This window comes from Lepus europaeus, chromosome 3 (assembly GCF_033115175.1).
Source record: "Lepus europaeus isolate LE1 chromosome 3, mLepTim1.pri, whole genome shotgun sequence".
NCBI classification, from domain to species: domain Eukaryota; kingdom Metazoa; phylum Chordata; class Mammalia; order Lagomorpha; family Leporidae; genus Lepus; species Lepus europaeus.
Window position 1 is genome coordinate 112,228,797 of NC_084829.1, and position 26,618 is coordinate 112,255,414.

At 36.4% G+C, this 26,618-nt stretch overlaps 1 protein-coding gene and 1 non-coding gene across 2 annotated transcripts in view; both read right to left on the reverse strand.

The window, feature by feature from the left end:
• HS3ST5 (heparan sulfate-glucosamine 3-sulfotransferase 5) overlaps positions 1–26,618 on the reverse strand; it is a 212,907-nt gene that overhangs the window by 106,539 nt on the left and 79,750 nt on the right. The window contains exon 2 of the mRNA XM_062187668.1: positions 8,142–8,255. The gene's annotated coding sequence lies outside the window, so the exon portion shown is untranslated. The remainder of the gene's footprint in view (positions 1–8,141; positions 8,256–26,618) is intronic.
• LOC133757218 (U6 spliceosomal RNA) lies at positions 17,948–18,051 on the reverse strand. Its single transcript, XR_009865595.1, has one exon. It is a non-coding gene; the product is annotated as a U6 spliceosomal RNA (small nuclear RNA).

Sequence of the window (26,618 nt, forward strand, 5' to 3'; positions counted from 1 at the left end):
CTACTCCAGATAATTGGAAAGGACACCTGGGTGGGTAGGCAATATTTTTTATGGGATTGCTCTGTCAGGAGCTCAGATTGTCTCTGGACTCAGCAATGATCATTTAGCACTAAATGACAGTGAATCTTGCAAATGGGTCTTCCTAGATGGTGTTTGCCATAAATTACCAAACTCCACTCCCCTCAAGGTCAACTATACGAGAGGGCAGGTATCAAACGGCCTTCGCTGAGACCTAGAGTGGTCCTCAGGTTTCTCATAAATGGACAATAGTTGTGTTGGCTGCCATAAAATCAACTTAATGGACTGACAACATAAATTACCATCAAACTTTGACAACACTCCTCCCCTGAAAACAGCTGAAGAATGCTTTTATATCAAAGCTAGGGAAAATGGGTAACGATATGTTTTGCTCTGCACTAGATCATAAATATTTTTAACAATGCTAAGCAGAGAATGAATTAATATTAGAAGCCACAATATGCTTTACCTGAGCATTAAAAACAGCACCTAAGTAATACTAAATGGCACTTGCTTTCTGAAGAAACCGATATATATATATATACTATAGAGTAATACAATGGATTATGTGTGTGTATGTGTTTATCTGTGCATATATTTGGTTTTTTGGAAAGAAGGTTCCATTTGCCTAACACTCATCATTTTCACTTAGCATAAACAAAAAAAGTAATATTGTGTGGTTTCTAATATGATTTTCTTTGTGTATTCCACTGGGGCCACTATGAAGAGAGATTCTTGAATTCTGACATTAACTCAATCATTAATTCACTTTCTCAATGGCTCTATTTTTTTTTACAGTAAAAGTATAATAATTACAATATAAATGCATTTGAAAGACAATGGAATTAATAAAAATCAAATTATTAGAGGATTATATCAATAGATTTAACAAAATAATCCATTGTATGCTTCATTAATTTTAAAAAATCAATTTGGTAGAAAATATGCAAGCTAAACTAATAAATTGGGATTTTAGAAGTAAATGAAACAACACTGTTTAGCTGAATTTTCTTTGCTCATCTTATTGTGGGGGTCATACCGTAACTTAATTATTATGATTATCATTATGGTTACATAAATATAACACTATTCTCAGTCATTTTATTATGACAGTTATAATCTCTAGAAATGCAGTTCTCTGTAGATTTTAGAAAAAGAAATGCTATAGTGAGCAAAAAGTAAAAGCAGACTATGAATATTGTATATATCTTATGAACTCTACATGCTTTTTAAATTATAAAAAATTTCAAAAAGCATTTAAAAGTAGTGTTTTTTGTGTTTTCACCTCCAATATCAACTCATCACCTCCTGTGGTGTCTTTCTTTGTGCTGTTTCTCAAATTTATTTCTTTCCTTCTGTTCCTATTGTCACTTCTGTCCAGAACCTCATCACCTTACACCTGAGTTATTGCGGTAGTTTCTTTGCTCTGTTCTCCTTCCACCAATCCATCCTGCCTTGTCCTGCCAAATTAATCTTTTTTAAAGCACTGGTTTAATTATATCACTCCCCTGCTCAAAAATATTCGGTGACTTCCTATCTCTCGGAGGCCAAAGGACAGAGTCTTTAACTAGAGTCAAAGGCTCTGGCTGTCTGGCCTCTCCTCTTTTTCCAGTTCTGTCTTCTCCAGTTCCATGAACAAACCTTTGAGACAATAAATGTATTTGTTACCTGGCAGCTTCCACCACAAGAAGGTGCCTGGCCAGTACCATCTATCCTCTCAGCCAATCAGAGCTGCCTTCTCACAAAAGGCTTTTTTTTAACCACTTCAACCCATCATCTGCACCTCCGGCCATAAAGTTGAAGCACTCATTTTTTTTTTCCTGAAATTAGCTGTAATTTATTTCACTTTCTGAATATTATGTGATTTTGGTTTTCCTTGCTTGATGCTTACCTGGTCTTTTCTAACTAATTTGTAAATTTCTTTAAGGGCAGATGTTTTGGGTTCTTATTATCTGCTGATGTTTGTAGCACAAAGTTAAGAAAATAGTTGGTAATCAATAGGCATGTGTTAATGAAGGCATGTAAAGTGCAGCTCTGAGCTTCTTGTAAGATTAGGAAGAAAGCTACTCAGTTGTGCTTGTGACTTGTGGTATTTCAGCAATGTACACATGTAAGGAAATTTTCTTAAGTTTAATAAACTTGCTTTCCTAGCAGTAGAAGATGGCCCAAGTCTTTGGGCCCCTGCACCCATGTGGGAGACCTGAAACAAGCTCCTGGCTCTTGGCTTTGGATCAGCACAGCTCTGGCCATTGCAGGCATTTGGGGAGTGTACCATCGGATGGAAGACCTCTCTTTCTCTGTCTCTACCTTTCTCTGTAACTCTGTCTTTCAAATAAATCTTTTTTAAAAAATAAACTTGCTTTCTTTTTTAAGTTTTTAAAATGTAGAAATTTTAGACTATAAAATGCAATCTGAGTACATTGGCTTTACAACATTAAAATGTGACTTTAAGCAAAACATGGGTAGTATTAGAATAAACACAAACCCGTACATACTTGTTGAACTAATACAAACTTTCTGAAAATTCCTTACTATCACAAAGCTCAACGATTTCTAAATAAAACTGAACTCATTCCTAGAAAAAACTGAGAGAAAAAAGATCAGCATGCAAGAGTCTAAAGTTGTTATTTTAAAAATCAGACATATTTTAGCTTATAATATTCTATAATAGAAGGAACAAGGGTTTTGGAACTCAGACTTAAATTGATGACTTGGTTTTTTTCCTTACATGTTATGCCATCTTTGCATCTTTGTCTACTGGATGCCTTTGAATTAAACATTTTCATAAGGCAAATGGAAATACTATTAATTTCTAATTCATTTGGAAAACCTGACATGAATGAACCTTTTTGAGCCATTTATTAGGATAATGGATATAAATCCCTTAGGGCACCTCGCCTCTTATCTGGCATGTTAATAAATGGTAGCTATTATTACTGTTTTTGTTATGAGAGTTTTCTTTTGAGCTCATTATCTTTTGGTCTCCCTAACAGTTAAAGAGCATGGGAATAGGAGTCTAAAGAACCTGTGTTTGAATTGTGGCTCTACCATGTACTAATTTACTTATCTATTTATTAACTTATCTAAGCCTTAGTTTACTTGGCTGTAGAAGTAGATAACAAAATCTCCTTTCAGAACTATTGTAAAGACAAAGAATGATGTATTTTAAAGTGTAAGCACAGAGCAGACACTCTATGAATGGTAAATACTATTCTAGATCTCCTGAGTCTTCTGTCAGACAGCTACTGTTCTGCTGTGTGTTGAAGAGCACATGCACCTGAACATTTTAAATAAAAGAGGTGGAAATTTTCTCCATTATATTTCACTACTTTACAGAAAAGCATAATTCAGGCTTACAAAAACTAGTCCTACAAATAACATTTTTTGTATAATCTATTTGTTTAATGACTTATAGTTATAAAGTACGTTTATAATGAGGACTATATTCCCAAAATATTTCCCAGATTAGCCATTTGTTGCTGAATTACTGTTCTCATTATCCTTGCAACCCATTCTACCATTAAAATGCTTAACAACTGACAATAATGATAAACTGCAAATATTAAAGAAGTTATTAAAATACTCAGATGTGCTATAGTCATTGGTCTATATCTCTAGAAACACTTGAGAGTTGAAATTAGTTGGATGAAATCAAGCAATTGATCATAAAATCTCCATTTCAGCAGCAGATTTTGGAAGCAGAGGCCTCCTCTAGGAAGGTTTTGACAAAGACTCATAAAAATAATTTCTTAACTTCTCTTTGACTTTTAGAATATTGTTTAAATTATCAGCTAAGCTACTTGCTTTTGTCCAGGTTAAAATGCAGTTTTGGGGCTGTGCATTTGGCATAGTGATTAAGAATTCAAGTTAAAATGTCTGGGTTCAACTCACAGCTCTAACTCCTGATTTTAGCTTTTTGCTAATATACAACCTGAGGCAGAAGGTAATGGCTCAAGTAATTGGATTCCTGCTACCCACGTGAGAAGCCAGGATTGAGTTCTCGGTTCCTGGCTTTTGGTTCCTGGCCTTTGTAGGCATTTGGGATGTGAATCAGCAGATGGGTGCTCTTGCCCTCTCTCTTAGGTGGCTTATGAAAATTAAAATGTAAACAAAAGAATAGAGGGAAATGTGGATAGCTTTCCTAAATCTACATAAATACAGTATGTCATAGGATGAGATTAATATCATTTAAACGCAGTAGGAATGCAATTTAAGTGTTAAGAACCTGAAAGTACCTCAGTTTTATAGGACAGGGCTGTTTTTATTATCATACAAACTGAATCATGTGCTTAAAAACTAATCAAACACACTACTTCCCTTCAATGTCTATCACAAAACAAGACATCAGCTACAAGTGCAATTAATTTCTTTGAAAAACTACAGAGATTGTTTCAAGAAGCAGTAGGCTGGGTCCCACTGAGGCTCCTAGAGTGTTCAGGGACTAGGGGACATGCATATGTACTTTTAGAGCCATGTATCTAAGGATAAAGTAACTCTTAACCTTTCAAATGAGTACCTTGCTATATAGCTGTTCTTTAAACAAGGTATCTGGCTCCATATGCAATGTCCCGCTTTCCAATGTTTTGTCCTACATCCATCCTTTGATGTAATGATTCTGATCATTAAGCCTACATTTTAAAACATGATATAACCTATTATAAAGATCACAGCTGCTTAGTAATTGAGAATTGATTAGCAAACCAGACCATTTGGGGCCATCTTTTCTACATCTGCTCTTGGAATCCCTACATAAGTACAGTATTTCTACTGTTTGGTTTTTGTTTCCCTTTATTGCTTCCACTTTTTTCCATCACTTACCAGGGATTTAAACCCATTTAAAACCATTTGGGGACTTCTTAGCTGTTTCACTATTTATAATTACCAGACTCATAATTATAACTTATGTTTTTAATATCTCTGATCTTTTCAAAGCCATTTACAAATAAAATACTTTGATTCTCATATAAAATCATGTGAGATGAGGAAATTGAGACACAAGAGGCTTTAATGATACACTTGAGGTCATTTGCATTATTGTCAAAACAGAGTGCTTGCTTCCTGTAGGTCTCACTTGCCCTCATCATTGCTATATCATTTGTTTGGTCTTTGGCTTAGAATTGTGCTGGAAATTCTTGTCAACGGTGTGATTTTTAAGTTAGTTAAACTCTTAAACTCCCTGAATCTTACCTTTCTTATTTGTCAATGGGGGTATCTATACCTACTTCATAAAGTTATTCTGAGGATTAAATGGAATGATATGTGTAAAGTAAAAAACCTAGAAAATCTTCACCTTTGGTGATGCTTGCCTTAACACTATTTCTTTTGAGTCTACTGAGGGTCTCTGCAGTGTTCTGGAGTTCACTGGTGGCCCAAGAGGACACAGCATACTCAATGTATTAGTAGGGTGGTAAAATTTAATCTCACCATGGATTTATCAGTCATTTACTACATCCTAGCACAGTGGTAAATGGGGCAGATCCACAAATAAAGTAGCAGTAGCCAAGAAGTTTTATAAGTGACAAGAGCAAAATGTATTGATAGTTTCCCATACAACAAAGAGACTGTAACAGGAGCTAGTCTACCATGTTTAACAGAACTCTTCATAAAATCCCCAATTAACACCAAATAGAATAAAGTAAATGTAAATATATTTCATATAAAGTTTATAGTTTGCTTTTAAATCACATATTCTGTCAAGTCTCAAAGTGTTATTTTTGTAAACAGTGGTACCACATCCAAACTGTACCATTATATAATGAGGCAGTGAGGCAGAGAGGGTGGAAGTGCCAGTCTCACAGTGAGCCTAGTTAGGAGAAGTTACAAATGTGTTAGGTGTTTCTGCTGTGTTTTCATTACTTGAGTTACCTAGATGATAAAATACCCTAGGGTAGTAATAGCTATTTGGTATTTTTTTCCCCTACTTGTTCCCAGGTACTTGTTCCAGTGTCCTAGAACAGAAATATTTGTTGAGTTGAATTTTTACTTCTACAGCATCACCCTACCCCATTGCCTACTGAAAAAAGTATTTATGCCTCTACTTATCTCATCCTCTTTGGATTATGCGTTAAAAAGGGAATTTGCTGTCAACCAAAGACATTTCACGTTAAAATATTTTAAAGGTTAAACCTAGCAATATCAGCATAATTTAGCTTACAATATAGGAAAAATAGTCACTGTGCACTTACTCCCCATGTAGGATCTCTGTCCTTATTGTGTTGTACTATGTGAATCAATGGTATAACTAGTACTCAAACAGTATTTTACACTTTGTGTTTCTGTGTGAGCGCAAACTGTTGAAATCTTTACTTAATATATATTAAATTGATCTGTATATAAAGATAATTGAAAATGAATTTTGATGTAAATGGGATGGGAGAGGGAGCAGGAGATGGGAGGGTTGCAGGTGGGAGGGAAGTTATGGGGGGGAAAAGCCACTGTAATCCAAAAGCTGTACTTTGGAAATTTATATTTATTAAATAAAAGTTAAAATAAAAAATATAGGAATAGAGAAACCTAAATTTCATCTTCACCAGTAACAGCTAGTCACTGGGCACAGGTATAAGTTATAAAAACACAGGGATGAGACAACTTAGGGTTTAAGGTCAGACTCTTTCATTCTGATTCCAGCTCCTTTGAAGCTTTAAGCTTGATCTCTTGGACCCACAGTGTTCCTGTTCTGAGAATGAGGATGATGCCATCTATTTTATAGAATTATTGAGAAAATTAGTTGAAATGGAATATTACTGTATAGATAGCAATCAGCAGGTAATAATTTTGTGAGTGTGTAACAAATATTAGACACCATTCTAAATCCTTTTTTAATCTATCAACTTATTTAGTCTTCACAACAACCTAATGAGAGGGTATTATTATTCCCAGATTAGACAAAGAAATTAAGGCACAGGAAATTTTCACAGAATACCTTGCCAAGGCCACCCAGCTAGCAACCAGCTGAGCGTGGATCAAACTCAGTAGACTGGCTTCAAATCTACGTTCTTCATCTCCTCCCTATGTTGCCTCAATAAATCACAGCAGAACTTACTACATGCTTGTTTCATCTCTCCTTGGATTCTGGTGTACAAAAATACACTATATTCAGTGTTTTCCAGAAATAAACAGCTATTATCTTGAGGCATATAGGGCATATGTACAAAGAGAGAAAGAGTACACCATAAGAGTACAACATGCCAGAAGATGGGAATCATTACAATTCTAGAGCTTTGGAAGAAAGGATATAATCGGTCTGATGAGATCAGTGAGATTTGGTGATGTAGGCAGAACTTGACTTTAGTCTTGGAGGATAGACAACTAAACCCAACAAAGAGGAGCTGGTAGTTACTTCAGATTGTAGGGACAGCAGACAAAAAACATTGCTCTGCTCAGAAAATAGGGATCCATTGCATGAGTAAGAAGGTTTCTATACAGGAGCAGTAAGAATAGAGAGTGGGAGGTGGTTTAAAGTTATTTTGTGGAATATATATATATATATATATATATATATATTTGACAGGCAGAGTGGACAGTGAGAGAGAGAGAGAGAAAGGTCTTCCTTTGTGCCATTGGTTCACCCTCCAATGGCCGCTGTGGCTGGCGCACCATGCTGATCTGAAGGCAGGAGCCAAGTGCTTCTCCTGGTCTCCCATGGGGTGCACTGCACTTCTGAGCCATAGCAGAGAGCTGGCCTGGAAGAGGGGCAACCGGGACAGAATCCGGCGCCCCAACCGGGACTAGAACCTGGTGTGCTGGCGCCGCTAGGCGGAGGATAAGCCTGTTGAGCCACGGCACCGGGTGTGGAATATATTTTCAATTTTTATTAATAAAAAAGAACAGATTTAATGTATTTCATAGGTACAACTCTAAGAAGACAACAACATCTCCCTCATTCCCTCGGTCCCCTTAAAAGTCTCAGAAAGGAGGAAAGACCTACTGGAGGGCTATCAGGGTGATCTGAGTGGATTGTGCCTGTGCATGTCTGTGTGTATCTGAGGGGCCATGCCAAGTAATGCTTTGAAAGGACTTATGAAACAGCAGGTGTGTGAAACGGCAGGTGTACAACACTGACAGATGCAGGAAATGTCAGAAAATGGGTTACAAGTATATGGTGAAATCTTTAGCTCACATACCTACATTCGGACACTTTCCAGCTATGCCAGTGATGATTATCTGGTTGGTGGATATTCCATGGCCTCGCCTTACCTCCCAGCTGTCCGTTTGGTTTGCTTCCTGCTTCTGAGTACCTGATGATGGAGGCAAAGTAATTTTATAATTAGTCTTTCAAAAAGATTTTTATTTCTCCTTAGTAGCTGTCACTAAATATTTATTGTGGAAAGAAGTGTATGGATGACAATAACATGTTTTTATTTTTATTTATTTTTGATAAAGGTACTTTCAGTCCATTTATCACATAATTAGTTGATGAAGAGCAGAAACCACATTTGCTCGTGGTTTATTTACCTTGATGGGAGATGGGTTTCTAAACTGGGAGCTATTCCCACACACATAATATTCTTATGGAAGAACCTTGTTTTGGATCTAGATGCCAAGGGTTTTTTAGGTGAGTGGTTAAAGGTACTCTCCTTAAAAATCCTATGTATTGTGTATCTCCAGATGACCTTTTTCAGACATCTGCTAGTTATTATTCTTCTTCTTATCTCTGGTATTACATGAATATAGTAAGCAGTTGTGTCTTTCAAAGTTGAATATTTAGGAGACCTGAGAATCCCCTGACATGTTGACTCTAAAACTAAAGTGCTGTATCAGAAGCATGAAAAAAAGGAAAGTGATGGGAGAAGTGGAACAGAGTGCAGTGTCAAACTCTTTCTTAAAAGTAGTATTTAGTTACTACTTCAGTATGCTATTAAAAGTGTTTAAGATATCTAAACAGATTGTAGGAGCTGATTTTGAAAAGACTTCAACAAGTTTGTGGAAAAATGCGACTCAAAGATTAGTTTATTTTGGTGTAAAAAAATTGAAATCCATGCATTTTTTTCCATAATATATATTTTCCCCTGAACCTTCTGAAGACCCCTTGTATGTATGGTTTCTAATTGTTTTTTTTACCAAAATAAACTTACTTTTTAACTCCATTTTCAAAGAAGCTTTTGGAGTATCCTCATATATCATTATCAATAAAACATATTCAATGACAGTAAAACAGAGATTATTATGGTCCAAAATCCCTCAGAAATTCATCTTTTACTTGGGGTCATAGTATGTAAGTATATATGGGCTTCCAAGCAAACACATACCCACACCTACACCTCTTTTTTGTGAAAAGAAAAATGACTTTAAATTTCTATACTTGGCTACTAGCCAATTACTGACTCTATTGTATTCTTTGATTAATGCACTTCTACTACTTGTGTCCTTGTCAACTCTTCAACTTGCCCTCCCACTATTGCCCACATTGTTCTAGAGAAATCAAAAAATGAATAGGAAAAAAGGTGTAAAATATGTGCCCGTATTTTTTTTTCAGTTTCTTTTTTTTTAATTAAACTTTTATTTAATGAATATAAATTTCCAAAGTACAGCTTATGGGTTACAATGGGTTCCCCCTCCCAAAATTTCCCTCCCACCCACAACCCTCCCCTTTCCCGCTCCCTCTCCCCTTCCAATCACATCATGATTCATTTTCAATTCTCTTTATATACAGAAGATCAGTTTAGTATAGGCTCCACTGCTTGTGAGAATTTCTTGACATATGCACAGTCCTGTTGACCATTTTGTTTTGAAACAAGACAAACCTTCAACTACTCTTTTTCTCAATTTGTTTGATAAATTAGAATTATTTTCAAAGTTCCCAAATAAACAGAAATCATTATAATTATGAATGATTAATTGCTGAACTCAAGAGGGCACGCAACATTCATTACACCATAGAACTCATTCCCTAAGGGTAGCACCTTCAATTAGTTCAGTTTTTAGGACACAAGAAAAATGTGACCATCAGTAATTGCAAGTATTTTGTTCAAGACACAAAACAAGCTAACTTGCCTTTAAATCACTTCCTCTCTCTCAGCAGAAGCATTACTCTCTTTCAGATTATTTATGTTTGTACTCATTCCAGAAAAGCAATAGATAATAGAACACACTTCAAACTTATGCATCAATGCACTTCAGTTTTATGAAGAATTCTAATTGGATAAATTCAAATAGAAGGTAAGATGATGGAAGAATAAATGGTTTTAAAAGAAAGTCCATTTAAAGATATTTTGTAAACTTTAGCAATACATTTATTCACTAAATTTGAAAACATTTACTGTGAGCTTAGGCTAAATGATAGTTACTTTGAATTATATGACGCAGCTAATTCAACTATACATACAAGTATATTTCAATATTAATAAAAAATAGAAAGTTTAGAGTATATAGTATTTACAATTTTACAGATTTCTCTGCTCTGATTCAGTATCAAATTGACAGCCATGACCCAAGAAAAGTTTATCTTTGACTAGCTGCCACACCGGGAGATACATTTAGTTTTTCATTTAAGTAGTGAGAAGAAGTCATTAGAAATGTGGTACAAGGGGTTCAGAATGATAAATCTCAAGTTACCAATTCTACTTTTAATAATTAGTTGCCTGAGCCTTGTATTTAATTAAAATGCTTACTTTAAATGCTTATATTTAATTTAAACATAATTAGCTAAAATTAAATGTTACTGCCTCATCCATTTTGAAATTAATCACAAAATAGCTTAAACAGTGCTGTAAAATTTTAACATTGAAGTATATTAGGATCAATTTGCAACTTTTGTTTCTTTCAGTAGTGGACTCACAGAGAGCTGTTTACATTACGTACCACTGTAGCATCTCTGGCATGGCTAATGTGAAATAGAATCAAATATTGATATGTCCTTGACATTTCCTTTGCACAAAAGACATATGCTTTAACCTCCCAGGCAATAATAGCCAATAGCAAGGATATGATTGTTTAAACTTTAAAGGGATCTAAGTTTTAGACATTAATTTTGGTCTTAATACATTTAGGAGGAACTGCTGGTTTTCGCAGATGATTCATGTGTATGTAATGATCAGTGTAATAAAATTTCTTGAGGGAGCTCAATAAATGTAATCAGAAAGTGTTCAGAGAAAGGTTCTAATTTTAACTTGTATTTAAACAAGTGGCATGGTCTGTATACATAGTAACCCAAGGAAGAAGAGAGAAATGCAGAACAACTATTCCCACTCTCCAGAAACTGAGAATATCCTAAAACCCTTGAGTAGTTAGTTATCTCTAAGGGGCTTCCTGGTGCAGGGAGAAACTACATTCATGAATATCTAACCATCCCGGTGATTGGTGGGAAAAACTACTACGCTGTGCACATTTGTCTATTAATGATTATTGCTACCATTTATTAAATAAGTATTAGGCACTGAACTAAATGCCTGATGAAGTAGTTTTAGGCTCATATTACAAATGGATGATATCAAGCTTGGAGAGACTAAGGCACTTGACCAGGCTCACATAATTGTTAAGTGATGGAGGCAAGATCTGAAGCTTCAATTCACAGTTCCGCAGCTCAGCGTCTCTGGTTAAGGGAAGAATCACCACTGCTTCCACCTCCTGCACTACCACCATCACTACAAAATAGTGTTTTCTCTTGCAGTAACAGTGTGAGCTACTTGGCTTGACCATTTGTACATTTGGCTTGGCTTTAAGTAACTAAAATCTCTTGCCTCAAGCTTAGTATCTTCTCATACCAAGATGTGCAGAATTGTCTAATATTTTACTAAAACTTGAGTTTTCTATTCTCCAATGAACCTTTGAAGCTGAGGAAATAGATTCCCACCATTCTCTGACATTAGCTCAAACCTTTCCACAACTACCCCCTCCACTCCCACCAATAACCCTTCAGGCATTTTAATCGAGAGCAGACTGTAAAAGCAGACTCAGCTTATACATCAAGTCAAGCTGCACAGGGCATTCATTTTCTTTTCACACGGGCACTACTATGTGGTGTTCCAGGATACTGTTAATCCATACCTCAACTGCCATCTGTTTCTGTTTCTTCGAGTTATTCTGACCGCTTCCCACTCAGGATCTGGACTTGGATGTATTTTCTGCAATGCACATGGGAACTACACACAAATACCTCTCTTATTTAGATAAAGTGGTATTAGATTGTGGTCACAGTCAATCATCTATTGATCTGCAGTTTAACATTTCAATGTTGATCAGTATCTTAACTCTGGACATCCTCAGAAGACTCAAAGGGTTGGGAATCATCATAGAGCAATCATAATGGGGAGCGACTGTCTGAGGAACAGAAAAGGTGACTCACAGGCACATCTGCTTGGTTAATCTTGCTAAGGCCATTTAAATACCATCTGTTTTCCCATTCTTCTCAGGCTACTGTCTTCCTCGAGGCTAAAAGATTTTAAAATTACTGGGGAAAAAAAAAAAAACTTCTTGAGAAACTAGTTGGAGATTTTAATTCAGTATTTCATCTGCCAGACAGTGAAATGCAGTTAGCCGCAGCAAGTGTTCCTAACAGATAACAGCATTGTTGCTTCACATATAATTACATTGGGACTATGGTAGACATGGCCAACTACGTCATCATCACACTATTAGACGTGCTAGTAAGGCTGAAAAGAATCCATTGTGAGTAGGGTCAGAGCTACTTTTATTTGACTTCAAACCAGGGTTATCACGGCATAAAACCAATAATTCCTTTGAGAAAATATTTTTGGAATACAAAAAAGTAGTAAAGGGTAAATGAAACTGACAGTTATGACTGGCAGAGAGTTCAGGCATTTTGTGTTCTTTTGTGTTTGCTTTGGAATGTTAAACAGGTTGGGTCCTTTTTAAAAGAAAACATTTTATTCAGAACATTCTCCCATGAAAGCCCTCTTTGACAAAGTGTCATTTTTTGATATATTAGTACATGTCTGCCTACATTTTATATTCAAAAAAGGCAAGCAATGTTTTAACAACTTTTGACAAGCATGGGGAATTAAACTTCCACAGAATCAACTCTTTTAATGTAACACTAGAGCCTATTTTATATTTTTTATTTTGTACTTCTTCATGGCCGACCCCAGCATTTTCAATTTTGTCTGCTTATGGTTGGAAAAAAGCACAGAAACATTAAAGATGAGTAATTGGAATAGAACAAGTCAACACATCAATAGCATTTGTAAGCATGTAACTTTGAAATTTCTTGAGAAAAAGGGCTACAGATATAGCACTAGTGAATTATAAATGGACAAGAGGAAAAAAGTCAAATAAATTTCTAATAAAACAGACAAAACTTTTTGAGAAATTCAGCTAGCTCTTTTTTCCAAATTTAAATTGTATTTATTTTGGGGATAATATTTAAACAAAATTATTAATATAAAGAGACCAGGTTTCATGTATTTCATAGGTACAGTTCTAAGAAGACAACCATCCTTACCTCCTACACCTCTCCCTACCTAAGTCCCCCTCCTTCCTTCTTGTTTTAATTTTTACAAAAACATAATTTCAATTTACTCTATAATCACAGGATTAATTCATCACTAACTGTAATATTCAACAATCACAAGACTGAAAACAATCATATCACACGATGCTGTTTCATTGTAACATACTTTTTTGTATTCTACATTACCTGCCACATAAGAGAAAACATATGATATATGGTTTACAGTTGCATCCATTTTGATGTAAAAGACAGAATTTAATTCTTTTTTAATGGCTGAGTAGTATTCCACAGTGTACATGTACCACATTTTCTTTATGTAGTCATTAGTTGATGGACATCTGGGTCGAGTCCATATCTTATGTATTGTGAATTGAGCTGCAATAAACATGGTGGTGCAGATAGCTCTCTCACATGCTGATTTCATTCCCTCTATGTATAAATTCCCAGGAGAGAGATGGCTGAGTCATAAGGCAGATCTATCTTCAGATCTCTGAGGAATCTCCATACTGTCTTCCATAATGGTTTTCCTAGTTCACATTCCCACCAAGAGTGTATTAGGGCACCGTTCATTCCACATCTTCACCAACATCCATTGTTTTTTTTTTTATTTTTGGATAACAGCCACTCTAACTGGGGTGAAGTGGAACTTCATTGTGGCTTTTATTGGCATTTCCCTGATGGCTAGCTATCCTGAGCATTTTTATTCAGCTATCTCTTAATTTAAATTTACCAACTAAACCATAACTTCAAAAATTTCATCCTTTACTTATTGATAATGCAGCCTGTAACTATCAGAAACCTCACTTGGTTACTACCCATAGGCTTCTCAAGCCAAAACTTCACGACTTCTTTCATGCTCCCAAGCTGCCCCTCCTCCTGTGTCTCACTGATTGTGAGCTCATATGACTGGGGTCCTAATTGCTCTAGAGCTTCATTTGATCTCACTCTGGCCTGTCCTTATTCACTCATTCAGCCAGAACTTTTCCAATAACATTGAAAGGTCAGGCTCTTATTCCTTGGTCTACATCAACTTCTCAATCACCTTGGCTAATTTTGCCTCTGTCTGTCTGTCTGTCTCTCTCTCTCTGCTTGGATGTTAATTGTCATCAGGAAGATTTCTCTCACAGTTCTATCTATGGATGTCCTCTCTCCAGATCCTTAGAACTCTGGTCTCTCCCTATCACACCATGATAGGGTGATAGTCCCTATCACACCATGAGATGAGTGTTTTCTTGTGTCCCTAAGTAGACTTTAAGCTGTGTGAGGGCTAAGACCATGTTTATCTCCTTTATTAACTCTCTGCTTCTTTGACCAGTATTGGGATATTCCAGATACTCTCCACACTTTGTTAAAAAATGGATGAACCATTTGATTCATTAAGTCCATATATGATAAATGCACTTCATTTTCCTCCTTTTTAGTGACAGAACAAATTGTTATATACAAAAAGATTTTAAAAAATGTTTGAGTTGGGGTGTGTTAATGCTAATGTTCCCATTTGGTTATTGCATTTAGCTGGAACAAGAGGTCTCATGTTTTGGTTCAAGAGTTTTCTCATACTAACTCTGTAAAGAAAAGTGCTAAGTGGAAAGGATGCTAAGCTATGGAATGTTATGCTTGGAACTGAGTTGAAGACATATACTTACTGGTAACTACATGGATGATTAAAATGGAATAGAAAAGATTTATAGAGACCAATATTAAACAACTAAAGTAGCTGAAGGTCTTGATTCATACTGCTGTATCATTATAATCTGACTTTCCAGGGGAATACTACAGCTAGAATAGCAGAAAATTTTAAATCAGCACCCATTAGTGGATCAGAGAAATGGAGCTGGAAATAAAGCGTCTTATGAACATTGTTATTAGATAATGAAGATCTGTATCATCAATACTCATGAAAGGGCCTTAAATCTAATAAATCATCTGTGGATAATTATATTTTGACCATGACAAATTCGGAGAATTGGTTAATGCTCTTTGTATCCAAAATTCAAAAAAGTAACTGAAGTCAAATTTCAGTAGCTGGTGGCATCTCTGATATACAAGGGGTGTTTACAAAGATCATTGGAAATAGTTGTACATTTCACAAAAGCCTTTGGCTAAGGGAAAGTAGATGAACTGTCTGGGGGAGGGTGCAGGAGGGAAAGGACCCAGAAGAAAGAGAAGGAGCTACTTGCAGAGAGATGAGTGGGATCCTTATTTTTAAAATTGCCACAGCAGTTTTCCTTGACTTTCCTTGACAAGATTTTTAATCTTTTCCTAAGTCAAGATTAAAAAAATAATGAAATTTTGGAATGTTATCCTCCATAGCAAAAATAATATAAAAACAATTTTTATTCCCACATATATTACTTAACACAGCTATTTCTGGTTTTATAGATTAGTGCTGGCACTAATGCACCATTCTACATAAAAGAAATTCTTTATATTTTTAATTTTTAGTGTTCAGTTTTTGTCTTAGTCAACTCCCATTTCTTATTTTGAAATATGTTGAAGTATTTCACCAAGAACATTTAAGATGTTTTTACTGGTTTTCTTATGGGCTTCCTGGGCCATCATGTGGATGATAGCAGAAAACAAGTTCAAAGACAATAATAATGGTGAATAAGTTATAGCACTTTATATATAGTCTCCATTGAAGAAATAAATTTATTTTACTGAGTTGCATTTTCAACTGTATTTTCTCAAGAACTTTTATCCTCACCTCCTCCCTTCCTTAAATGCTTCTTTATAGCAATTCTCATTTCAAAAGTGTGCTTCAAATTGATTCTGAAACTTTACGTTCTCCACACTCTTTTCTGGCAATATGCTTTTTATCAGATCAGCAGAAACAATGTGAAGACACCTGTCACAGTAATTTCAAATGTCTATCATCCACCAAATTATACATAAGTGATCCATGGTTGCAATGTGGCCCTTGAATGAAGGACTTTTCAAGAAAGCCAAACAAATGCTGTGGAAACTATAAATGGGTACCTTGTAAGAAAAAGCCACTTGCATCATTTGCAGAACTTGCAGTTTTTATTTTTATCTTTAGTCACAACCAACGGAACATTTTTGAAAGAACTAATCTTGTGTTTCATTCACACAGAGTGTTATATACACATGCTCGCTTACTCGCAGGTAGAGACGTCATTCAACTAAGCTCCACAGGACTTCGGCTGAAAGTGGAGTGGGATTGGCAGAACAGCATTTACTGAATATCTACTCAGGGTAAGCAACAACCCCATGTCACCTCCATTCCTCTTCCCCCCAAAATAGGGGAAACTGTAATTATTAAACATCTATTGGTTTCTAAAGAGCATAGAAATCTATTTTTATGTCTTATATACCAATTCTTTTCTGAGGGTTTAACTTACATTCTGGCTACTTGTAGGTGATTCTGCTGTTCTGCCAGAGGTGAGAATCCTGCTCGAAAGCTGCCTTCTTCTCTGTTCAGTGAGGAACTCACAGAAGGCAATACCCTGTGATGTTTCCATACATGTATGCATTGTGTAATGTTCCAATCAAGGCAAACATACCTGTCTCCTCAAATGTTCTTAAATGTCCCTATTTCTAAACTGCAGTGGCACATTATTGCACTCATTGCCAGCATTTTATTGGTTTCACAAGAAAAAAGCAAACACTGAGGTCTTTACTTTGAAATTAATTTCTAGAATTTATTCTAACAAAGGACTTAGTCCTATGAGAGGTGTTCTAGTTATGAAAGAAGAGTTTCTTTTTATAAGAGTTTGTTTGCTGTTCAAAGGCTATTTTTATTTGGCATTTAAAATTTATATTTGTGCACTAAAAGAGGCTACCTGTGCAATCTTACATTTTCCGTGTCTGCATGGTAACCTTGAAAAGTTTGCTGAAGCAAGAAAACTTCTGTGTAGAGGAGCAAAAGTAGTACATTTATGTGTTGATACGGGAAGAAGAAAAAATATTAAAAACTCTTCTTAAATATGAAAAAAGTTTGAAATAAGTCCAGTTTGCTTCCAGTATTGTTTCTAGTGCTTGCTTATTTGCCACATTGTTTATTCATTGATTCATTGATGTTTTGCAAAAATACGTATTTTTTCTTTCTTTTATTTAACCATACAACGATTAGCAGAAGATACTAATGCTTCCCTTAGTTGTTCTGTCTTTGAACAGCTTTGTGAGGGTACTTCACAATTTCATGGAAAAACAATTTAAAAATAATTTTATCTGTTGCAAAAATATTTGAAATCTATGCATAATTTTGTCATAAAGTGCATTTTCCATTTTGAAGACCTCATGTACATGAAAACAGGTTACTCCAAAATAAGAAAGAAAAATAAAGGGTATTTTTAACTCAATCTAACAAGGTTTTATTTTATCAAATGTTCGTATAATTTCAATCTGAAAAAAAAAGTTTACACACAATTTTTATTAAAGACTCATAACCCATGAGATGGGTCACAAAGAAATAGGGGAATGTTGTGAAGCCAATCCTCCAAATGTAGCTAATCATATGGATTCCCAATTCCCATAGTGCACTTTTTGTAGAACAGAATAAAAATAATGGAATGATTCACGAATCTGCGTGTCATCCTTGCACAGGGGCCAGGCTAATCTCTGTATAGTTCCAATTTTAGTTTGTGCACTATCGAAGCAAGCACCAAAGAATATTTTTTAAAAAGATTTACTTATTTATTTGAAAGGGGGAAGGAGTTTCAAAGAGAGGGAGAGAATCTTCCCTCCCTCTTGAGGAGTTGGTTCACTCCCCAAATGGGCACAATGGCCAGAGCGGCACCAGGCTGACACCAGGAGGTTGGAATTGGACGCAGGGGCCCAAGCACTTGGGTCATCTTCTACTGTATTCCCAGGTGGTGCCTTAGCAGCAAGCTGGATTGGAAGTGGAGTGGCCAGGACTTGACTGGCGCCCATATGGGATGCTAGGTTTACAGGTGGTGGTTTAATGGACTATGCAAAAAGCTCACTCCCAATAAAGGATATTTCTATAGCAACAAAAACAATGAACTATTTTCCCACATGGCCACTGCAGAGACATCTCTTGGGTAGCTGATTTTTAGATGTGAAAAATGGCGGGTGACGTGGTATAACAGGTTGAACCACCATTTGGGAAACACAATCCTGTATCAGATTGCCAGTTTAAGTCCTGACTCCTCTGCAGTTCTAATCACATGTTGGCTCAAGTGCTTGGACCTTCCCATTCTCTTGGGAGTTCCTGGCTTTGGATCTGGTCTGGCCTAATCCTAGCTGTTGCAGTCATTTGAGGAGTGAATCAGATAATGGGTGGTATCTCTCTGTCTTTCCTCTCTCCGTCCCTTTCCTTTCCAGTAAAATAAGTAAATCTTAAAAATGAAACAAATCCATTTACCAATCAGCCTGCACCTGAGTGATGAAAAAAGACAAACGCTGCAAAGAACACGATACATGGACACAAAACAAAGCAAAATACACTCTCTAGTTATTCATGAGCGAGCGTTCATGATATCAACTTGCCTTCTGAATGGAGGGGGTAAGAGGAGGGTGACAAGAAAAGGGGAAACACACATCAACACAAACTGGAAGGGATGCTGTCCTACTCAGGCATTCAAGAAAGCGAGTGTGAAAGAGGAAGGGGTCCCTTTCAGAAATGGGTCCTTGTGAAGCTTTAACTCCCCAACGTGTTTTAAAATGTTTCCTCCTGTCAGCTGAAATCTTTCCGAGACAAGGTTCAGGAAAGCAAAAAACCATTACAGGACAATGGATGAGATGGCTGTCTTTGTGTAAAGCCTGTCTTTTTAAGGGGGAGTGATGAGGGAGAAGAAAGGCTTTTAGAGAATCAGGTGATAAGTAGTTATTGTTTTTTTTTTTTCTTACAAAATGCCATGTCAAACAGTTCTTCATGCACTTTTGAGAAAGAAATGAGTAATATTTACTATATATGTGACAAGCTATTTGACAGCACACATTTTCTTTGTCTTTTTTCACATATTTAGCCACTCTCAGCCAGGGACTGACTATATGAGTTGCTCAGAGCAAGATGTTTTTGCGGCTAGCATTGTGGCATAATGTGTGCTGCTGCCATCCTGTTTTGAGTGCTGATTCCAGTCCTGATGCTCTGCTAATGTCCTGCTCCCTGCTAATGAGCCTGGGAGAGCAGGAGATGGCCCAAGTGCTTGGACTCCTGCCACTCACACACCCATTTGGGAGACCTACATGGGAGACCCAAATGGAATTCCTGGATCCTGGCTTCAGCCTCTCCCAGATGTAGCTACAGGTATCCATTTGGGGAGTAAACAAATGGATGGAAGGTCTCTTTTTTTTTTCCCTCTGTCTCTTGTTGTCTCTCTTACCCTGTCAAATAAATACAATTTTTTTCAAAAGATCTTTTTGGATGTGGCACATAACAGACAGCCTGTCAACTCCTGGATCTTTTGATTGGCCATGTAACTCCAGAATGTGAGCCCCATGAAGGTAGTTTTGAGTTGCTGTTTTTTTTTTTTTTTTCTGTTTTGCTCACTGCTCTATCTTTAGCAACTGTAATCCTGTCTGGCAGATAGTATGCAATAAACACATGAGGTATGAATATAGGAATGTAGTTTCAGACCCCAAGTTTCCAATTCATTGTCAGATACTGCAACAAGCACTTATCTTTTAATATCTAATCAGTTAATCCTCTCAATTGCTATGTGATAAGGGCACTATTATCTCCATTTTAGAATTAGTTGTAAAATACTTGAGTTAGAATGACAGAGTTAAGTAATTTAAAGTATTGCAAGTTGTAGAAGGTATAGAAGGAAGTTACCTAGTTTAATTCTAATCCTGAAGTTCTTAGTATTCTAAATATTGGTTGGATCTTGCTTAGGTGATAGCCCTGCACCATCTCAGATTTGTTTTGGATTCTGACTCTGACCTCTAAACTATCCTCTAACTCTGGACTTGGAGATATTTAAGTTTTGTTTCTACACTCCAGCCTCTTACTTGTTTGTCTTTCTAGTGATAGTCTGTCTAGGTGGCCATAGAAAAATGCAACAAATATTTATTTTCTCATGGTTCTGGAGGTATGGAAGTCCCAACAGCAGCATGCCTCAGTGTTCAGGCTCTGGTGATCAGTCTTCTTCTGGCCTGCAGATGGCCACCTACATTCTGTGTACTCCATGGCTTCCTGAGTATGTGATTATTAAGAGAGAAAGAGCAGGGGATTAAGATGGCGGAATAGGGTGGGAACTTACTGCTCTAGTCTAGGAGAATATAGTTTTACAAAAGTAGAGAGAGTAAAGTCTCAGGGAAGAGTTAGGTGACAAATGGCAAAGGGAATTCCACCCAAACTGGAAGGACATTATGGATCTATGTGGAGGGTGTGGACATGCACAACTCAGGACCACAGTAGCATAGAACCTCAGCACCAGCACTGGAGTGAGGAGAGATCAGTCTGTAGCAACCCAAGCCACTGGTGATAAAGTGGTAGGAAGAGCCTGGAGGGAAACTGGCTTGGAGCCCTCTAGGGTACGGTATACCAGCCAAACTAGAGGAAGAAAAAAGAGGGAGGCTCATTTCTCTCTCCCCAACCACCTTGCAACCAGTGTCCTGTACAAGCTGATAGAGGGCAGGTGCTATTTTGGATATATGTAACAGCTACACCAGCTCATGTCTTTGCATCCAGCAACCAGCTGAGTGGAGATGGTTTAGTCTGGCAGGGCAAGCTGACAGGGGGCTGGGTGCTTGGGACTATGGGAGGATTGTGTGCCAGGTCTGTGAAAATACTGTGGCTGTGTGGGAGGGCTCAGAGCGTGGCTGGGACATTGGGCAGTCACTGTGGGAAACTCTACACACTTAGGGCTCCCTAATTCTTGGTGAGGGTCACTGCTATGGAATCTGTGCTCACACTGAAGACTGCACTTTGTGTGGTTCTTGCAGCAGTGAGGATGGATAGTATACTCACTGGGGCTAGCACCCATGCACTAGTCTCCTTTGAGGAGAAGAAGTGAGTGGAGACTACACCAACATAACTGAACAAAACTGTCTGATGAGAGAGAGAAAAGACAAATAGGAGGTGTGCCATGCCCAACCTTGGTGTTCACCTTGGACACTCCTTTCATCCTGGAGCGCTGAAAAGAGCTCCCTGGTCAGACCCATCACATGCCTTTAGATATTCACTGAAAAGTGGACTCTCCACTAATCCACAGAAGCATAGTCCAAAAATTAATGTCATCACAGGGAAAAAACAAAGAAGAAACCAACGAGTATCTCCACAAATGCCAAATAATAAATACAATTTAAGAAATAAGAATAAGGAAGACAACATAATGTCCCCAAAGGAACACAACATTTCAATACTAGAATGTGAAGATGAAGAGACTGAAGACATGCCAGAAATGGAATTTAAAAAATTGATTATAGGATTACTTAAAAGTAATCAGAAGGAAATCCATGAACTAAAAAAAGCTGTGCACAACACGAAAGAAAATTTCTCCCCAGGAATTGAGATCTTAAAGAGAAATCAAAATGAAATCCTGAAAATGAAGAATTCATTATGATAAAAAATGCAGTGGGAGGCCTTAACAAAATCAGTGAAGAAGATGAAAGAATTTCTGACCTAGAAGACAAATTGCAGGAAATTTTACAGTCAGACAAAAAAACAAGAAATTAGAAAATAAAAATACACTGTTGGAGATTTACAGGATATCATCAAATAGCCAAACATATGGGTCTTAGGCGATTCTGAAGGTATGGAAACAGAGAAAGGATTAGAAGGCCCTTTTAGTGAAATAATAACAGCAGCCATTTTGGGGGGTGAACCAACGGAAGGAAGACCTTTCTCTATGTCTCTCTCTCTCTCTCTCACTGTCTAACTCTGCCTGTCAAAAAAAAATACAAAGGAAACCCAAAGTAAAAAATAGGAATATTTATGGGAAAATGGCAGGGCAAAGTCGTTACTTATCAATAGTCACCTTGAGTGTAAATGGCCTCAGCTCTCCAGTTAAAAAACACAGAATGGCTGAATGGATTGAAAAATAAAATGCATCTATTTTCTGCCTATAAGCAACACATCTCATCAAGAAAGAAACTTAGACCAAAAATGAAAGGATGGAAAGAGATATTCCATGCTAACAGAAACCAAAAAAGAGCTGGTATACCCATAGTAATATCAGACAAAATAGACTTTAACACAAAAATTGTTAAAAGAGACAAAGAAGGGCACTATGTAATTATTAAAGGATCAGTTCAACAGGAAGATGTAACTATTATAAACATATATTAATGTTAATGGATCTAAAAGGAGACATAAATTCAAATACAATAGTAATGGGGGACTTCAATACCCCACTTTCAGCAATGGACAGATCAACCGCACAGAAAATCAGCAAGGAAACAAGTTAATCAACACTATAGACCAAATGAACCTAACAAACATCTAAAGATTTTTCCTACAGCTGCAGAATATACATGCCTTCTTACCAGTGCAGAGAACTTTCTTTAGGATATGCGGGCCATAAAGCAAGTCTCAGCAAATTCAAAAAAATCAAAATCATATCATGCATCCTCTAGAACCACAATGGAATGAAGCTGCAAATAGGCAACTCTAGAACATATGCAAACACAGACAATGAACAATATGCTCCTGAATGAACAGTGGATCATTGAAGAAATCAAAAGAGAAATCACAAAATTTCTGGAGACAAATGAAGATGCCAATACAACATATAAAAGCTTATGGGATACAGCAAAATCAGTGTTAAGAAGAAAGTTTAGAGCAATTGGTGCCTACATCAAGAAACTGGAAAGGCACCAAATAAATGAGCTATCAATGCATCTCAAAGACCTGGAAAAACAAAAGCAAACCAAACTCAAACTAGTAGGAGAAAAGAAATAATTAAAAGTATAGAAGAAATAAACAAAATTGACACAAAAAACTATAAGAGATCAGCAAAACAAAGAGCTGGTTTTTGAAAAAATAAACAAAATTAACACACCACTGGCTCAACTAACCCCAAAAAGGAGGGAGAAGAACCAACTTAATACAATTAGAGATGAAAAGGGAAATGTAACAACAGATACCACAGAAAAAAAAAGAATCATAAAAATTACTACAAAGAGCTATATGCCAGCCAACAAACTGGGAAACCTAGAAGAAATTTATAGATTCCTGGACGTATACAACCTACCTAAATTGAATTATGAAGCCATAGAAAACTTGAACAGACCCATAACCAAGACAGAAATTGAATCAATAATAAAGACCCTCCCAACAAAGAAAAGCCCAGGACTTGATGGTTTCACTGCTGAATTCTACCAGACATTTAAAAAAGAACTAACTCCAATTCTTCTCAAGCTGAATCAAAACAATTGAAAGGGAGAGAATACTCCCAAATTCTTTCTATGAAGCCAGCATCATCTTAATTCTTAATCTGAAAAAAGATACCACAGAGAAAGAGAATTACAATCAATTTCCCTGATGGACACAGACACAAAAATCCTCACCAAAATACTAGAGAATTGAATCCAACAACATATCAGAAAGATCATTCACCTGGACCAAGTGGGATTTATATCAGGTGTGCAGGGATGGTTCAGCATTCCCATATCAATCAATGTGATATATCACATTAACAAATTGAAGAACAAAAACCATATGATTATTTCAATAGAGGCAGGGAAACCATTTGATAAAATACAACACCCTTTCATGACCAAAACTCTAAACAAACTTGGCATAGAAGGAACATTCCTAAATCAGGGCAATTTATGACAAAACCACAGCCAGCATCCTACTGAATGGGGAAAAATTGGAAGCATTCCCATTGAGATCCTGAACCAGACAAGGTTGCCCATTCTCACCACTGCTATTTAATACAGTCCTGGAAATTTGAGCAAAAGCCATCAGGCAAGAAAAGGAAATCAATGGGATACAAATTGGGAATGAGGAAGTCAAACTATCCCTATTTGCAGATGACATGATTCTACATATGAGATCCAAAAGATTTCATAAAGAGAGTATTGGAACTCATAGAAGAGTTTGGTAAATTAGCAGGACATAAAATCAGTACAGAAAAGTCAATAGTCTTTGTATACAAAGACAATGCTATGGCTGAGAAAGAACATCTAATATCAATCCCACTCACAACAGTTGTACAAAAAAATCAAATAACTTGGAATGAATTTAACCAACTGTTGTAAAGATCTCTATAGTAAGAATTACAAAACACTAAAAAAGGAAATAGAAGAAGATACAAAAAAATATTCCATGTTCATGGATTGGAAGAATCAATATCATCAAAATGTCCCTACTACTGAAAGCAATTTACAGATTCAATGTAATACCAATAAATATGCTAAGGACATTCTTCTAATATAGAAAAATGATGCTGAAATTTGTATGGAAACACAGGAGACCCTGAATGACTAAAGCAATCTTATACAACCAAAACCAAGCCAAAGGCATCACAATACCAGATTTGAAGACATGCTACAAGGTAGTTGTAATCAAAATAGTCTGGTACTGGTACAAAACATAGGAATAGATCAATGGAATAGACAGAAATGTAAGAAAGCAATCCAAGCATCTACAACCACTTTATCTTTGACATAGGAGCTAAAATCACCCTAGAGCAAGGACAGTATCTTCAACAAATGGTGCTGGGAAAACTGGATTTCCATATGCAGAAGTATGAAGCAAGACTCCTACTTTACACCTTATACCTTACATCTTACACAAAAATCCACTCAAAATGGATTAAAGACTATGACATGATACCATCAAATTATTAGAGAACATTGGAGAAACCCAGCAAGACATTGGCATAGGCAAAGTGTTCTTTGAAAGACCCCAGAGGCACCGGCAATCAAAGCCAAAATTGACAAATAGGATTACATCAAATTGAGAATCTTCTGTACTGAAAAATAAACACTCAACATAAGTGACGAGACAACCTGAAGAATGGGAGAAATTATTTGTAAACTATACAACTGATAAATGATTAATATCCAGAATATATAATATCCAGAATATATATATTAAGAAATTCAACAACAACGAAACAAACTACCCAGTTATTAAATGGGCAAAATACTTAAACATAATTTTCAAAAGAGGAAATCCAAATAGCCAACAGACAAATGAAAAATGCTCAGGATCATTAGCCATCAGTGAAATGCAAATCAAAAGTACAATGAGGTTTCACCTTACCCCATTAGAGTGGCTTTCATACAGAAATCAAGAAACAACAAATGCTGGAGAGGATGTGGAGAAAAAGTACCCTAATCCATTGTTGGTGGGAATGTTAACTGGTTAAGCCACTATGGAAGACAGTATGGAGATACCTCAGAAATTTGAATACAGACCTATCATATGACCCAGCCATTCCACTCCTGGGAATTTACTCAAGGGAAATGAAATCAACATATGAAAGAGTTATCTGTCCCTCATGTTTATTTTAGGTCAATTTGTAATAGGTAAGACATCAACCCAAATGGCCATCAACTGAAGACTGGATGAAGAAATTAGGGGATGTACACCATGTAATACTATATAGCTGTTTAAAACAAAAACCAAAAAATACAAAATCCAGTCATTTGCAACAAAATGGATGAAACTGAAAAATACCATATTTAGTGAAATAAGCCAGTCCCAAAGGGACAGATATCATATGTTCTCCCTGACCTGTGACAACTAATAGAGCACCGAAAAGGCAATCTGTAGAAGTAAAATTGACAACTTGAGAAGCAATGATTTTGAACAGCCCTTGTCTCAAATGTTGATAATCAGTTTTTTGTTCCTTTTTTCATAATATTTATTGAACTCTTTACTTAACATAGCGTTAATCATATGTGTATAAAGTTAACTGAAAATAGATCTTAGTAAAAAATAATAGTGGAAATAAGTGAGGTAGGAGGAAGTAGGTTGGAGTGTGGGTAGGAGGGCAGGCACATTGAGAAGAATCACCATATTCCTAAGGTTGTAATTATGAAATACATGAAGTTTGTTAACTGTAAAGCTATAAAGTTCTGCATACATTGCTTAATAAGTTACAGTTTAAAAACTTGCCATGGGTCCCCAAATCCCCTTAAGATGGGTGGTAAAAGTAGCATTTTAAGTGTTAAAGTGATCATATGGATAAGATTAAGTGTTAAAGTGATCATATAAATAGGATTACATGTTTGGTAATAATAACAGAATTAAAAAGGATTAATGCTCCAACATGGGAAGTAGTCCACACAGCAGACTCATGTAGAATAA